The following is a 15,588-nucleotide window of genomic DNA, read 5'->3' as shown; positions in this document are numbered from 1 at the left end:
ATGTAACATACCTTCTTTTTGCACCTTAACAAGTCTCACTCTGCTTGCCATTAGAATGAATACAGGCTTAAGACTTCCATCCTTTACTTACAGCATATGGGAGAGTTCTCAAACATGCTTTAATGCAGTTTCATACAAAAACAAACACTTCCAGATACATTATTTTAACTTTCTGAACTCTTATCTGACATTTAACCTCCTGTGCCCCGAGCTTCGGTGTAGCGTACACCAGGGGGATTAGCTCAAATGGTAGAGCGCTCGCTTAGCATGCGAGAGGTAGCGGGATCGATGCCCGCATCCTCCAAAATGTTTTTAACTATCGTCAAAATTGGGGCTATTTAATCGAGCTAAAGTTATTATCAAGATTAAAATTTGATAAACTGTGCACTCCCATCTCCATCAAATGATCACTTCTGACCAAAGATCTTGCAAAACTTTGAACTAGAGGTGGATCTTACATGAAGCGTGACCCGGCACCCCGTTTTTATTTTAACGTTTCAAAAATATTCGAGTAAAGCTAGTTATGCTTACAGCTTTTGTGTGGCCATGGAAAGTCACATTTCCCATCTTCTTTTTCCTGGGCACTACATCAAGCAGTAATCAATAATCCTTGAATCCTTGAATCCTCGAAAAATATCTCAAGTAAGTTACAAAAAACAAAGTACATTTCTGTTGCATGGTGCGATTGAAGCATTCAGAATGCCTAACAAGTTTAATGCACTTTTAAACTTTGAATTATACACTTTTATAATAATGCCGAGCAACATTTGAAAGTTATTCAGCAATATCTTTCAGGTCCTCTCTAACAGCTGTGCCAGCACTCCCCGAGTCCCCATTATTACCACTTCGCATATTTCACAGTGTGCCATAAGAACTCTTTATGCTACAAAATATGTGAGTTATTAGTAAATGGGAAAAACTTAACATCTAATTGTGTTTTAGTTTGCTTTGTTGTCTAAATAAGCCTCTTAACCATCAATGTTAAACCTTTCAAATAATCACACACTCCAGTAGGGTACATTAGAGACACTGTGTGTGCACACTTCTTTCGAACGACGCATCGATGACGCTGTCTCATGACAATGTCAGTCAGAATGAAGAATACAATGATCTAAATTCAGCTTAACAATGAAACAAGCACAAGAACTACTGATTAGAAGTGGAACGCTTGTTAAGTTAATGCGCATGTGCAGAGCAAAAATGCCAGCTCTGACTTGTTTGCGCGTCTCATTTGAACAGTTTCAAATACGCATTTTACAGATAGATCCGCTGTGCTCTTTTATAATATGCATACGCACATTGGAATTAAAATGAATCAGGGTTTGGTAGTGTTCAGTTCATCATCGGGTTGTCACGGCCGATGATGTCACGCAGGGGGATTAGCTCAAATGGTAGAGCGCTCGCTTAGCATGCGAGAGGTAGCGGGATCGATGCCCGCATCCTCCAAACTCTTTATTCTTTACAAATAAAAGCAAAGGTTTTCCGCTGATACAGTCCTCTTACTCCGCTATCATTATGTTATGGTAATTAAAACTTCTATAAACGGTGGTATCTTAACACTGACCACGAAGGTCAGCCAGTCCCTAAGAAGACCGAAGACCTCAGGCCACACATCTGCGCGTCCATCCCAGAAGGAGAAGGGCCCCAGGCATGTTAACAGTTTTGATGCTATCATGCTAAAATGATGGCAGTTAAAATGACTGACTTATCAGGCAGACGCTGTCACAGCCCAGAATGACAGCTGAGAGACAAAGTCTTACAAATGAAAGGCAGTACTTGGAAAAAATGTCCTATGAAAAGGTTTCTTTTTTACAATTACATGAGTGCATGATAGTTTATCATTACCATTAGCAGTTTACCATTTACCGCTCAAGACAGACATGTTTTGTTTTTGTTTTACAGAAATAATAAAAGGACCAAAAAGAAGAAGAAGAAGAAGAAAAAGAAGAAGAAAGAAACCACCAAGACCATATTATGAATAGGAAAATGTTGTTTGTGTAAAAAAGAACTTCAGAAGGAAACCATGCAAACACAGCGCCTGACATTTCAGTGGTTAAATGCCGGTAATTTAGTTTCACACATATAACCATTATGAGGTAGCATACTATTTATATCTCATGTAACATGGCTTCCATATGGCTCACTGTTCAGATTCAAGAGTAAGATTATTTTTTCTGCATTTTTTTTTAAAGTTTAGAAGAATGCCACACACACGCAGACACTCGCTCTTTAATCAGCTGCGCACATACACAGATCACAGATCACGTGATCCCTTACTAATAAAAGTTGTCTAACGTGATAAATTGCTTAAACAAGGAAAATTACAAATGTGGTTGCAAAGTTAAACACAAAGTTTATACACAAGAGATAAGATCTATTTTATATTGTCTTCAAAGTTATGAAAGAGGTTTGTTTATGACACAGAGCTGTCCTGACAATAGTCTGGAAACTGACACACAAAATAATTTTTATTAGCTAGTCAATCCAGGAAACCTAATTACAAATGTTTTTCATGAGACTGAAAAATATTCCAGGTTTTCAAATATGTCATGCAATGTGTTTTGGACTATCTGGCTGTGTTTTGTAATAACAGAGAGACTAATGAATGATAAGTGGTGTTGTGTAAAACGAGGCAGGAGTTGTGAAAGCTTCTGAAAAATGTTTGTAGAGCAGATTTCTCCTCTGTTATGAATGATGACATAACTGAAATTAATTTACTTCTGAGTGAAGGAGTTGCTTCCAGCCAAACAGCAGTTTTAATTTTTTTTTCTGTGCTAGTGCAAGGTAAGTCCAAATAACATAAAAATGAATGCTGTTTCATCTCACTCACATCTGTCTGGTGTTGTGTTCATGTTTGGCTTTGCAAAATTTGGTTGTATTCAGTCGTACATGTTTTGTGGAAATTCCTTCTGTCAGTTTATTTTGTTTTTAAAGTCAGTGATTTAATTCTTTGTATAATTTTCTCTCATTTCATACATGAATATAATTAGCACAAATCCACAGACGGCCTGCCATATTTTCCGTCACAAGATGGCACCACACACCGAGTCAAATCCACTTCCTGTCAGTACGCAGTTACCGAGAGACTGGAAGAACTATTCTCTAAGATACATAAAGTTAAACGTAAATGATGTGAAGATTATATATAAAAAAAATTTTAAGTGGGGGGGTCCAGAATATTTTACTGGTACAGGAAGAAAAAGCCCATACTATGTATTTATTGTTTTGTTTTTGTTTTTGTCCTGATAGAGTTTTATTAATTGCAGTTTGCTTATGTTTATGTTATCTTGTATTTATCTAATATAAAGAAGTTTCATGTGCTGCATGGTCTCTTGGCTTTTTATTGATCCATTGGTGTTTTTTGAACAAGACAGGTGCATAACACTGTGCTGTTTGTGTGCTACAATACAGTCTTGGCAGGCATAGCAACAGTAACTAAGGGCGAGGTTTATCATCTGATCATGCATGTCTCTTGTGATCTTCCTCTCTCTTGCTTTCTTATGCTCTCTGGCCCTCTGTATTGAGCTAATGCTATCAATACAGGCTTTAAGGCCACCCGTCAACATTTTCCTGTATGCTGGTTTGATTATCTGGTACAAAAAAAAGAGCAGATGCAATAGAGTTAAGTGGAAGTGGAATCACACTGTGTGTCTCGTTGCTCTTATTAGTACGCTTTTTTTATCTTGTCTTTTCTTTAATGCAGAAGTTGGTGATCACTTGAGCTGGATTTCTTATGAGGTCATGTGTTTATATGTTTATTTAAAGTAATAATGACTCAAAGGGAAGTCACTCCCTTCCTCTTAGAGTAGGTGTGTGTGTGTGTGTGTGTGTGTGTGTGTACATTTGGGCAAGTGACAAGCCTACATTCAGTTTTAATTAGTGGAGACTCATTGACTGTATCCTGTGTTTGTGCATGTGTTCCTGTTTGTGTGTGTGTTAATGTGTTTTCAGTTATATGGGATCAATAGGACCAGAAAGTGAAAGCTCATCCCTAAACCAAACGTGTTACATGGTAAAAATCAAGTTATGAGCTACGCTTTGAAGGATGAATTTATTCTTATTCTCGACACTCAGAGATACCAGCACCGACTGATTCTATTGCTAGATTTGTTGGCTTGACATTTAGGCTTTGACTGCACAATTTGCTAACTGAATGAAATCGATGATTGTATAAAAAAATGTTTTCTACAGTCACTGCTTGGAATACAGGCAGCTCTTTTACTGTAAATGTAGTCATGTGAAAAAGAAGGTGCACCCCGTTTCAATCCTATGGTTTTACATATCAGGACATAAAACAATTATTGGTATGCTATCTTGTCTTCAGCAGGTCTTAAAATCAGGTAAATATGACCTCAGATGAACAGAATCACATGACATATTACGCTGTGCCATTATTTATTTAACAAAATGCAGAAGCACTGTGTGGAAAATTAAGTTCACCCTCAATGCTACCATAGGAATTAAGAGGATAAGTAGGAGCAATTAATGTTAATCAAATACACTCGACTACCAGATCACCAGCAAGTGTGAGCACCTTTGCAAAAACAGAAGTTTTGGTACTTTGCTAGTCTGCAGCATTCAGGTGTGTGTTAACAAATTGCGAAGGAGAGACAACAGCAACGGCCAGTAATAAAGAAAAGAAACTGTTGCCGCCCATCAGTCTAGGGAGTGTCATAAGTTCATTTACAAACAATTTGAAATCCATCAGAAAACATTCAAGACAGCTGCCAATTGTTTTAGGAGTGGCTATGTCAGCAAATTCGATGATCTGTTGAACTTGTTGTAAATGCAAATAATATAGAAGTGTAAGCATTGTGTAACAGAGTGTAACCACTCTGTTGGAAGTGAATAATGGTGCAGCATGGTGGTCCGGTTAAATAATTATATACATTTGTAATCATACCGAGCAACATTTAAAAGTTAATTCAGCAGTATCTTTGAGGTCCTCTGTAACAGCTGTGCCAGCACTCCCCACTTTGCTACAAAACATGTGAGTTATTAGGAAATAGAAAAAAAATAACCAGGAAGATAAGGCAGTCCCCAAGAGTATCGAAGACCTAAGGCCAAACATCACTACGTCGATCCCAGAAGGAGAAGTGGGGAGGCCCCAGATGGAGCTACGGCCTACTCTGTAAGTTTCAAATATGCAGTTTTACAGAAAGATCCCCTGCGATTGAAGTATTGGTTTTACTTATGTGCATACATACACTTGAACGTTACCTGTGTCACTGACAAGTAGGGGGGTTAGCTCAAATGGTAGAGCGCTCGCTTAGCATGCGAGAGGTAGCGGGATCGATGCCCGCATCCTCCATACACCTTATTCTTTGCAAAACAAAAACATTCCGCTATTATAGTTCTCTATCATTATGTTATAGTAAATGAAACTTGTATAAACCGTGGTATCTTAACTGTGACCAAGAAGATTAGGCAGTCCCCAAGAGTACCGAAGACCTGAGGCCACACATCAGTACGTCCATCCCAGAAGGAGAAGTTGGGAGGCAACAGATGGACTGTCCATAATCAAAGGGTATCAGTCCCAGAGGACTAGAGCTACGGCCTACTCTGTAAGTTTCAAATATGCAGTTTTACAGAAAGATCCCCTGCGATTGAAGTATTGGTTTTACTTATGTGCATACATACACTTGAACATTAACTGTGTCCCTGCCAAGTAGGGGGATTAGCTCAAATGGTAGAGCGCTCGCTTAGCATGCGAGAGGTAGCGGGATCGATGCCCGCATCCTCCATACACCTTATTCTTTGCAAAACAAAAACATTCCGCTATTATAGTTCTCTATCATTATGTTATAATAAATAAAACTTGTATAAACCGTGGTATCTTAACTGCGACCAGGAACATCAGGCAGTACCCAAGAGTACCGAAGACCTGAGTCCACACATCAGTACGTCGATCCCAGAAGGATAAGTGGGGAGGCCCCAGATGGAGCTACGGCCTACTCTGTAAGTTTCAAATATGCAGTTTTACAGAAAGATCCCCTGTGATTGAAGTATTGGTTTTACTTATGTGCATACGTACACTTTAACGTTACCTGTGTTGCTGTTAGAAGGGGGGATTAGCTCAAATGGTAGAGCGCTTGCTTTGCATGCGAGAAGTAGCGGGATCGATGCCCGCGTCCTCCATATGCCTTATTGTTTGCAAAACAAAAACATCCGCTGTTATAGTCCTCTATCATGACATCATTGTAAATGAAACTCGTATAAACCGTGGTATCTTAATTCTGATCAGGACGATCAGGGACTCCCCATTAGTACCAAAGACCTGAGGCCACACATCAGTACGTCCATCCCAGAAGGAGAAGTGGCGACACCCCAGATGGACTGTCCATAATCAAAGGGTATCAATCCCAGAGGACCAGAGCTACGGCCTACTCTGTAAGTTTCAAATATGCAGTTTTACAGAAAGATCCCGTGTGATTGAAGTAATGGTTTTACTTATGTGCATGCATACACTTGAACGTAACCTGAACATGCAGTCCCCAAGAGTACCGAAGACCTGAGCCCACACATCTGTGCACCCATCCCAGTAGGAGAAGTGGGGTGGCCCCAGATGGACTGTCCATAACCAAAGGGTACGAATCCAAGAGGACCAGAGGTAGGGCCTACCCTGTAAGTTTCAAATATGCATTTTTATGGAAAGATCCCCTGCGATTGAAGTATTGGTTTTACTTATGTGCATACATACACTTGAACGTTACCTGTGTCACTGACAAGTAGGGGGATTAGCTCAAATGGTAGAGCGCTCGCTTAGCATGCGAGAGGTAGCGGGATCGATGCCCGCATCCTCCATACACCTTATTCTTTGCAAAACAAAAACATTCCGCTATTATAGTTCTCTATCATTATGTTATAGTAAATGAAACTTGTATAAACCGTGGTATCTTAACTGTGACCAAGAAGATTAGGCAGTCCCCAAGAGTACCGAAGACCTGAGGCCACACATCAGTACGTCGATCCCAGAAGGAGAAGTTGGGAGGCCCCAGATGGACTGTCCATAATCAAAGGGTATCAGTCCCAGAGGACTAGAGCTACGGCCTACTCTGTAAGTTTCAAATATGCAGTTTTACAGAAAGATCCCCTGCGATTGAAGTATTGGCTTTACTTATGTGCATACATACACTTGAACGTTACCTGTGTCCCTGACAAGTAGGGGGATTAGCTCAAATGGTAGAGCGCTCGCTTAGCATGCGAGAGGTAGCGGGATCGATGCCTGCATCCTCCATACACCTTATTCTTTGCAAAACAAAAACATTCCGCTATTATAGTTCTCTATCATTATGTTATAATAAATAAAACTTGTATAAACCGTGGTATCTTAACTGCGACCAGGAACATCAGGCAGTACCCAAGAGTACCGAAGACCTGAGTCCACACATCACTACGTCGATCCCAGAAGGAGAAGTGGGGAGGCCCCAGATGGAGCTACGGCCTACTCTGTAAGTTTCAAATATGCAGTTTTACAGAAAGATCCCCTGTGATTGAAGTATTGGTTTTACTTATGTGCATACGTACACTTTAACGTTACCTGTGTTGCTGTTAGAAGGGGGGATTAGCTCAAATGGTAGAGCGCTTGCTTCGCATGCGAGAAGTAGCGGGATCGATGCCCGCATCCTCCACACGCTTCCCTCTTTGCGAAGCAAAAACATTCTGCTTTTATAGTCCTCTATCATGACTTCATTGTAAATGAAACTTGTATAAACCGTGGTATCTTAACTGTGACCAAGAAGATCAGGCAGTCCCCAAGAATACCAAAGACCTGAGGCCAAACATCAGTACGTCCATCCCAGAAGTAGAAGTGGGGAGGCCCCAGATGGAGCTACGGCCTACTCTGTAAGTTTCAAATATGCATTTTTATGGAAAGATCCCCTGTGATTGAAGTAATGGTTTTACTTATGTGCATACGTACACTTGAACGTAACCTGTGTCCTTAAGCAGTAGGGGGATTAGCTCAAATGGTAGAGCGCTTGCTTCGCATGCGAGAGGTAGCGGGATCGATGCCCGCATCCTCCATACGCCTTATTGTTTGCAAAACAAAAACATCCGCTGTTATAGTCCTCTATCATGACATCATTGTAAATGAAACTCGTATAAACCGTGGTATCTTAATTCTGATCAGGACGATCAGGGACTCCCCATTAGTACCAAAGACCTGAGGCCACACATCAGTACGTCCATCCCAGAAGGAGAAGTGGCGACACCCAAGATGGACTGTCCATAATCAAAGGGTATCAATCCCAGAGGACCAGAGCTACGGCCTACTCTGTAAGTTTCAAATATGCAGTTTTACAGAAAGATCCCGTGTGATTGAAGTAATGGTTTTACTTATGTGCATGCATACACTTGAACGTAACCTGAACAGGCAGTCCCCAAGAGTACCGAAGACCTGAGCCCACACATCTGTGCACCCATCCCAGTAGGAGAAGTGGGGTGGCCCCAGATGGACTGTCCATAACCAAAGGGTACGAATCCAAGAGGACCAGAGGTATGGCCTACCCTGTAAGTTTCAAATATGCATTTTTATGGAAAGATCCCCTGCGATTGAAGTATTGGTTTTACTTATGTGCATACATACACTTGAACGTTACCTGTGTCACTGACAAGTAGGGGGATTAGCTCAAATGGTAGAGCGCTTGCTTAGCATGCGAGAGGTAGCGGGATCGATGCCCGCATCCTCCATACACCTTATTCTTTGCAAAACAAAAACATTCCGCTATTATAGTTCTCTATCATTATGTTATAGTAAATGAAACTTGTATAAACCGTGGTATCTTGACTGTGACCAAGAAGATTAGGCAGTACGCAAGAGTACCGAAGACCTGAGGCCACACATCAGTTAGTCGATCCCAGAAGGAGAAGTGGGGAGGCCCCAGATGGAGCTACGGCCTACTCTGTAAGTTTCAAATATGCAGTTTTACAGAAAGATCCCCTGTGATTGAAGTATTGGTTTTACTTATGTGCATACGTACACTTTAACGTTACCTGTGTTGCTGTTAGAAGGGGGGATTAGCTCAAATGGTAGAGCGCTTGCTTCGCATGCGAGAAGTAGCGGGATCGATGCCCGCATCCTCCACACGCTTCCTTCTTTGCGAAGCAAAAACATTCTGCTTTTATAGTCCTCTATCATGACTTCATTGTAAATGAAACTTGTATAAACCGTGGTATCTTAACTGTGACCAAGAAGATCAGGCAGTCCCCAAGAATACCAAAGACCTGAGGCCAAACATCAGTACGTCCATCCCAGAAGTAGAAGTGGGGAAGCCCCAGATGGAGCTACGGCCTACTCTGTAAGTTTCAAATATGCGTTTTTATGGAAAGATCCCCTGTGATTGAAGTATTGGTTTTACTTATGTGCATACATACACTTGAACGTTACCTGTGTCACTGACAAGTAGGGGGATTAGCTCAAATGGTAGAGCGCTCGCTTAGCATGCGAGAGGTAGCGGGATCGATGCCCGCATCCTCCATACACCTTATTCTTTGCAAAACAAAAACATTCCGCTATTATAGTTCTCTATCATTATGTTATAGTAAATGAAACTTGTATAAACCGTGGTATCTTAACTGTGACCAAGAAGATCAGGCAGTCCCCAAGAATACCAAAGACCTGAGGCCAAACATCAGTACGTCCATCCCAGAAGTAGAAGTGGGGAAGCCCCAGATGGAGCTACGGCCTACTCTGTAAGTTTCAAATATGCGTTTTTATGGAAAGATCCCCTGTGATTGAAGTAATGGTTTTACTTATGTGCATACGTACACTTGAACGTAACCTGTGTCCTTAACCAGTAGGGGGATTAGCTCAAATGGTAGAGCGCTTGCTTCGCATGCGAGAGGTAGCGGGATCGATGCCCGCATCCTCCATACGCCTTATTGTTTGCAAAACAAAAACATCCGCTGTTATAGTCCTCTATCATGACATCATTGTAAATGAAACTCGTATAAACCGTGGTATCTTAATTCTGATCAGGACGATCAGGGACTCCCCATTAGTACCAAAGACCTGAGGCCACACATCAGTACGTCCATCCCAGAAGGAGAAGTGGCGACACCCCAGATGGACTGTCCATAATCAAAGGGTATCAATCCCAGAGGACCAGAGCTACGGCCTACTCTGTAAGTTTCAAATATGCAGTTTTACAGAAAGATCCCGTGTGATTGAAGTAATGGTTTTACTTATGTGCATGCATACACTTGAACGTAACCTGAACAGGCAGTCCCCAAGAGTACCGAAGACCTGAGCCCACACATCTGTGCACCCATCCCAGTAGGAGAAGTGGGGTGGCCCCAGATGGACTGTCCATAATCAAAGGGTATCAGTCCCAGAGGACTAGAGCTACGGCCTACTCTGTAAGTTTCAAATATGCAGTTTTACAGAAAGATCCCCTGCGATTGAAGTAATGGTTTTACTTATGTGCATACATACACTTGAGCGTAACCTGATCAGGCAGTCCCCAAGAGTACCGAAGACCTGAACCCACACATCTGCGCACCCATCCCAGTAGTGGGGTGGCTCCAGATGGGTGGCCTATAACCAAAGGGTATGAATCGAGAACAGGGCCCCAGGCATGTTGCACGTTGACACTTTTGATGCTCAACCTTCCATTGAGCAGTTAAAATGGCTGACTTGTCACGTGCTGTCACAGCCCAGAATGACAGGACCTGACAGCTGAGTGACAATTAATTTAATTTAATTTTATCATAAGTGAGCTATGACCTATGAGCTAACACTTGAACTGAAATTATTTAGGGTTTACTTCACTTCAGATCATCATTGTGTTATAATGTCACAACATGTTAGGGGATTAACTCAATCCCCCTACCTCTTGCTTAGCAGGCGAGAGGTAGTGGAATCGATGCCTACATCCTCCACATGCTTTAGGTTTGCAGTGTGAGAGACAATTAAATGTAAGTTTAATTCATAATAAGTGAGCTATGTGGTACGGGTGACATGGATCTCACTGTGTTTGACCTTCCGTTGAGCTTTTTGTGAATGCAGATTATGTAGAAGTGTAAGCATCCACCGTCTTGGACTGAACTGAAAGTGAATGTAAAATCGAACAGCATAGTGGTCCAGTCCAGTGGTCAGCGCTGTTGCCTCACAGCATAATGGTCCTGGGTTTGGGTCTACCATTTGATAGGTGCCTTTATAAGAGGAGTTTGCATGTTTCTATAACTTTATTTTGCGCTTGTACTTACAGTACAGGCACTTACAGCTTACAGTTTTGGATAAAAAAATTATTATATTACACTGGCATTATTGCATCCCCTCTGTTCATCGTCAGCTTGAAACAAACCACGAGAAAGCCTGTGTGCATGTGTGGCCGGTTATGTGTGGCCACATAAGTGTATGTGGGTAAAAAAAGATATAACGTCCAAAATCTGATAAATACAATAATTGGACATTTTTAAATAGAGTACAAACTTTTGTGAAATAAAAAGCAACACGGTCATGCTGTGATTCATGCATGTCTCTTACATTTGAGCTTTTGCTTTTCTTTCCCCCTGAGCTATAACCACTATTCCCTTCCCACAGATGGACGAACAGGAGAGAGGACATAAAAGAACAGCTGATCTTAAGTGACTGCTCTTGTATAAGATATATAGAGAATAACTCATAGGCCTCCTCTAACACTGACCTATTTTCTCTTTTGTTTTACACAGAGACACAGGAATCTATATCATTAATCTCAGCACATCCAGATTCTGCAGTGCTCCCAAATGTTCGTTAAATCCGTTCATTAGTTTGAGCCAACCCTCCACTGCTAGGTTTAACTTTTCAAAGTCAGAGAAAAACATGTGGCAAACTTAGATGTTTTGGCCTATTGTAATCCTACAGCCTGAGCTGGTCTGATTAACAAGGAATCAAATAGCCCTGAAGTTAAAGCTAAACCTTATTTTGACTCTTGCATGGGGATTTTGAGCTCAGTTGAATTGCGTTTTAAGGATAATCCACAGAATCAACTGATGTGCTAAGTTGTGAAATGGGTAAATCTATACTTGCTGAAATATTATTTAATTGGTTTATCCCCTATTATTTTTGCAGTTTCACAAATTGTAGCTGTGGTTTAGAATTAGAAATGTATTCTTAGAGTGATCCCTCATGTTCATACAACCTTCAAATGTAGATTTGGATCCATGAATATTGCATAACAACAGTATTAGAATTTTGTCTTTGAACAATACAAACAGTATATTTTAAAGCAGTTGAGACATGATTGTTGCGCAGACTGTAATTAACGAAATAGTTTAAGAATTACAGCAAATTTTGCACAGCTACTCCATTTATTCAGGTTTGGAGAGACCCGGGAAGCGTCTATAATACTCACATGCAAATTTCTTGCAGTCTATGTCTGGCTGAAATGTGGGACCCATGGACATCATTGAATGATTAGTTTAATGCTCTACCAGGATTTCAGTTTCTCATTGTTTGTGGGTGTTTTTACCTTCACAAGTTGCCCTTTTTATAACTTAATAAGTTTGACTTTTGTTTTTTTACACCTTTTTGGGCAGCTATAAAATTGAATTCAACACTTGCAAACAACACTTGGAAGTCTAAACTTTAGTCTTGTATATTGCTTCCCTTTAAATTGTGGTGGTATGGAGTAAACATTACAAATCTTAATAGACCTGTCTGTAAGTACTTGGTGTTCATACAAACATATAATAGACAGTTTGGAGTTATTCTCATCAAATGAAAGCTGGAAGCATCCACATACAAGGGATCATCAGTGACCCTGCAAACCAGGGCAAAAGAACCTGCTAACGTTATGTTATGTTTTATACCAGAAGAAAACTTAATATCAATTATTTGTCATGCAAACCTAAGAAGAATTTCCCTTTAATAATATCATGCACATCCTGTGTATACGAGTGTGTGTGTTAAGGAAAGAAAGTAAAAAGAGACCATAACATAACAGTTTAAATCATTAACAGAATTAAATCATTTGTTTGAATGAAAGAAAACAAAATGTAATCGAGATATTGGAGTTAAAAATAAATTATCCACTGAAAAAAATCACTAACCCACACTACCATTCCTTCTTTCATATGTTTGGCCAAAACAGGAAGTGGTTCCTTTGTTCTCGAATGTTGCTATAAAGAGGTCACTTCCTGTTTCCCCAGGACTGCTGGTGCTTGTTCTCTACCTTGTTTTTGCTCTTCGAGGACGTGTAGATGGAGGAAGAGGTAGTAAATCAGATTGGAAGGTACACCAAGGCAGATCAAGGATCTTAAATGATGGTACACAGGAACAGAAGTAATAAAGTGCAATATGGATGGATGCATTAACCCTCTACAGCACAGCGTTGCCCCAAGGCAACAGAAAGTTTTTTTTTAACCCCAATGCCCAGTACACGTCAACTGAAATGATGCCAACCAATCAGGGTGTTTGGAAAAGTGTAAAACATCAGTCCAATATGATGTTTGAGTCACTATCAAGCATGATTTGAAGGTGGGGCATCCTTTTCTGACACATGGTCATAGGACTGCATGGTGTCAGAAGAAGGTAAGAACGCCCTATCATATTTAAAATGACATAAACTGGAAGTTAAAAACTACATGTGAGTGTAAGGAGATGCAGGGAGGGTTTTATTTATGTTAGGTTTTATTAAGTGTTTTAAATTTTACATTCTCAGAAATCCAGTTTTTCTTTTCGTGGTGCGATAAGGGGTACTTTTTAAAGAGACTTGATAGCAGTGTGTTTGTATGTAATTATATGTTATTTCACGTATTTGTGCACATTTCACATGTTGCTAATGTGATCCTTCTTGCACGGTAAGAGACAATCAAATCATTTCCTCCAAGTGGAAATTTATTCTGTTTCGCTCTCTTCTGTCTTGTCTGCATAATTGGTGTCAGCCATGTCTCCCAGCTGTTTCCTCTTTACCCTGTTCACCTCTTATATTTAGTGTCTTATTCTTATTATACTTGGTGTCTTGTCGTATCCTCTCCATGCTGTTTTTCTCCCTTCGTGTCCTGGTAATATTCTAGTGCCTAGTTCCTGGTTTTGTTCCCTCGAGTCTCCTAGTTTTAGATTCCAGTGTCCAGTTTAGTGTTTAGTTTCGTATTTGTGATTTTGGTTCGTTTTGTGATGTTTATTTCTTTAAAGAGCGTTCCCAGCAATAAAGATGCGGTTTAAGTTCAACTTTCCATTTTTGGGCCCATGTTTGAGTCCTTCACTGAGGAACTGCGAGGGAGAATCTCTTTCTTGCTGACATAGCCATTTAACTCTCACTCTGTTTTATGCGCTCTTCTGCAAGCTGATCATAATAATAATAATTCATGGTATCTTGTCAGTGTGTCGTTTTTCGGTGATTGTGTATTGGTATAAATAAGCTAGTGTGGATCGAAGTTGTGAAGGCAGAAGTTGCAGTAACACCTTTTGGCCAGTACATAAATATCTCTGCACACCCGACTGCCTCTGGGGAGGGAGTCTGAGGAAAACCTGATGAAGAACTAAAGTGCTGGTGGTGATTGAACATGCAGTGCTGTCTGATAGAGACTATCAATCCCCCAGTCACAGTCAAGCATCACTACCACCATCTCCCTCCAGTTAATGCAATCTAGAAGTGACCAAACTAAAGGGGATTTGATGTGTCACCACGCTAAACTGTAATACATGGAACACCTGCCTGCTACATGTGCACTTTAACATTATTCTTGTGAGCATGAAAGTGTGCTGATGTTATTAGTGCACTCAAAGCATAATTGTGCCTATGTAGAGCCTCACAGAGATCCTACAGCTACAGGAAACACTCTTTCTTCCTTACTCCCACTCACGATCTTCTTTTGCAAAGCTGTAGGCAGCCCGAGAGTCCATCTTCGATCACTTTCCTCTGCTTTAGTCGTACAAACACGACTCTGTTGGATTAGATTGTTTCACACATTGTTGAGGAGCTTTTACTCTTTGTTGTTCCTCTTCCATCCCTTGGAGATCTTTTCTTCTTCCTATCCTTCTGATCACTTTCACATTTCATTCGTTCTTATTTCCTTCCAACCTACACAGTGTTATTGTCACTCAGAGCCACATGGGGGTTTAAAGACAAAGGAATAAAACTCTTATAGCTTCACACAAAACTAGATCAAATGCTATGTTGTTTAGCCTGCAATTTTGGCTGTTTTTACAGCGAACAGGAAGTTAACTGCTGCCTAATTATTTTCCTGTATAATTCGAGCTTTCACACTGTGTGCGTTTTCCAAAAGCTGAGTCTCAACAAAACACCATCTGTCCAGTCCACCTAATCAGATGGAGCACTCACTGCTAAAGCTCTTCTGCATTCCCTACCAGAGATGATAATTACTTATGAATTTAAGCATGTCAGTAAGATCATTTTATTTTTTCAACATTTTTTCTACACTCACCAGCCGCTTCATTAGATACACCTCTTCAATTTAGTTTTGTTTATACAACCTGGGTAAAAATGCCCTGTTGATGTCATACAATGATCAGACTTCCTGATAGTGTTGCATTCCTCTCAACCCTAACTCAAACAACCACTTAGAACCAAGGCATGTAAAAAAGCTCTGAAGGCATGATAAGAACATTGAAGCCGATGGGCTGCAGCAGCAAATGACCAC

At 40.6% G+C, this 15,588-nt stretch overlaps 10 non-coding genes across 10 annotated transcripts; all 10 read left to right on the top strand.

Moving 5' to 3' along the window:
- Positions 1–231: 231 nt before the first annotated feature.
- On the top strand, positions 232–304 carry trnaa-agc (transfer RNA alanine (anticodon AGC)). Its single transcript has one exon. It is a non-coding gene; the product is annotated as a tRNA-Ala (tRNA).
- Positions 305–1,373: 1,069 nt separating this feature from the next.
- On the top strand, positions 1,374–1,446 carry trnaa-agc (transfer RNA alanine (anticodon AGC)). Its single transcript has one exon. It is a non-coding gene; the product is annotated as a tRNA-Ala (tRNA).
- A 3,792-nt stretch (positions 1,447–5,238) lies between these two features.
- Positions 5,239–5,311, top strand: trnaa-agc (transfer RNA alanine (anticodon AGC)). Its single transcript has one exon. It is a non-coding gene; the product is annotated as a tRNA-Ala (tRNA).
- A 360-nt stretch (positions 5,312–5,671) lies between these two features.
- Positions 5,672–5,744, top strand: trnaa-agc (transfer RNA alanine (anticodon AGC)). The gene has a single exon. It is a non-coding gene; the product is annotated as a tRNA-Ala (tRNA).
- Positions 5,745–6,731: 987 nt separating this feature from the next.
- trnaa-agc (transfer RNA alanine (anticodon AGC)) lies at positions 6,732–6,804 on the top strand. The gene has a single exon. It is a non-coding gene; the product is annotated as a tRNA-Ala (tRNA).
- Positions 6,805–7,164: 360 nt separating this feature from the next.
- On the top strand, positions 7,165–7,237 carry trnaa-agc (transfer RNA alanine (anticodon AGC)). The gene has a single exon. It is a non-coding gene; the product is annotated as a tRNA-Ala (tRNA).
- Positions 7,238–7,952: 715 nt separating this feature from the next.
- Positions 7,953–8,025, top strand: trnaa-cgc (transfer RNA alanine (anticodon CGC)). Its single transcript has one exon. It is a non-coding gene; the product is annotated as a tRNA-Ala (tRNA).
- A 593-nt stretch (positions 8,026–8,618) lies between these two features.
- trnaa-agc (transfer RNA alanine (anticodon AGC)) lies at positions 8,619–8,691 on the top strand. Its single transcript has one exon. It is a non-coding gene; the product is annotated as a tRNA-Ala (tRNA).
- A 715-nt stretch (positions 8,692–9,406) lies between these two features.
- Positions 9,407–9,479, top strand: trnaa-agc (transfer RNA alanine (anticodon AGC)). The gene has a single exon. It is a non-coding gene; the product is annotated as a tRNA-Ala (tRNA).
- A 321-nt stretch (positions 9,480–9,800) lies between these two features.
- Positions 9,801–9,873, top strand: trnaa-cgc (transfer RNA alanine (anticodon CGC)). The gene has a single exon. It is a non-coding gene; the product is annotated as a tRNA-Ala (tRNA).
- The last annotated feature ends 5,715 nt before the right edge of the window (positions 9,874–15,588 follow it).

The sequence above is a fragment of the Oreochromis niloticus genome, linkage group LG20 (assembly GCF_001858045.2).
Source record: "Oreochromis niloticus isolate F11D_XX linkage group LG20, O_niloticus_UMD_NMBU, whole genome shotgun sequence".
Classification (NCBI taxonomy): domain Eukaryota; kingdom Metazoa; phylum Chordata; class Actinopteri; order Cichliformes; family Cichlidae; genus Oreochromis; species Oreochromis niloticus.
This window is presented reverse-complemented; position numbering and strand designations above follow the sequence as displayed.